The sequence below is a fragment of the Propithecus coquereli genome, unplaced genomic scaffold (assembly GCF_000956105.1).
Source record: "Propithecus coquereli isolate 6110/MARCELLA unplaced genomic scaffold, Pcoq_1.0 Scaffold246, whole genome shotgun sequence".
NCBI lineage: Eukaryota > Metazoa > Chordata > Mammalia > Primates > Indriidae > Propithecus > Propithecus coquereli.
The window spans coordinates 1972467-1973904 of NW_012148019.1; positions in this window are offsets into that span (position 1 = coordinate 1972467).

Sequence of the window (1438 nt, forward strand, 5' to 3'; positions counted from 1 at the left end):
GACACCAAAAATACATACAACAAAAGAAAAAAAAAATAGATAAATTGGACTTCATCAAAATTAGAAACTTTTTTGTGTTAAAGAATATTGTCAAGAGAGTAAAAAGACAACCCACAGAATGGGAAATATTCTCAAATCATATATCTGATAAGAGATTTTATTCAAAATACACAAAGAACACTTAGAATTCAGTAAAAAAGGCAAACAACCCAACTTAAAAATGGGTGAAGGATTTGAATAGACATTTCTCCAAAGAAGATATACAAATGGATGATAAGCAAATGAAAAGATGCTCAATATCATTAAGGAAATGCAAATCAAAACCCCCGCTGAGATACTAGTTCAGACCCACTAGGATTGTTATAATTAAAAAAAAAAAAGAAAAAGAAAAAAAGGAAGTCAGGCAAGGAGCACACCTGTAGTCTAAGCTACTTGGGAGGCTGAGGTGGGAGGATTGCTTGAGGCCAGGAGTTTGAGGCTATAGTGTGTGATGGCTGCACCTGTGTAGACACTGCACTTCAGCCTGGGCAACGTAGTGAGACCCCATCTCTTAAAAAACAAAACCAAACAAAACTCAGGTAAATAACAAGCGTTGGTGAGGATACATTGCTGGTGGGAATGTAAAATGGTGCAGCTTCTATGGAAGACAGTCTGGCAGCTCCTCAGTAGAGTGAATATAGAATTACCATAAGATCCAGCAATTCTACCCCTAGTTCTATACCCAACAGAATTAAAAATAGGTGTTCAAACAAAAGCTTGTACAAGAATGCTCATAGCAGCATCATTCATGATAGTCAAACAGTGGAAACTCAAATGTCCATCAACAGATGAACAGATAAACAAAGTGCAGCGTATCCATACGATGGAGCATTATACAGCCATAAAAGGAATGAAGTTCTGACACACGCTACAACATTCACACATCTTGAAAACATCGCACTACGGTGCAACTCACCACGTACTGTACATTCCATTTATATGAAATATCAGAATAGGGAAATTTACAGAGACACAAAGCAGATGATGGTTGCCAGGGGCTGGAGGGAGCAGGGAGTGGGGAGTGACTACGTAACGGGGAAAGGTTTCCTTTTGAGATGACGAAATGTTCTGAAATCAGACTCTGGTGGTGGTTGTGCAACATTGCAAATGTACTATATGCCCCTGAATTGTGTACTTTAAAATAGTAAACATGGTAAATTTTATGTTATGTGTATTTTACCACAATAAAAAAAAGAAGAGTAACCCATCAATTCATAAAGGGATAAACAAACTGGGGCCCGCTCACGCCACAACATATGAACTGAGCAGTAAACCGGAATGAACCACTGACGTACGAAACAATATATTAATACGTTACCCTCAAAAGTATTTTGCTGTGTAAAAAAAAGCCATGTCATTTATAAGACATTCTAGAAAAGGCAAAACTATAGAAATCAGA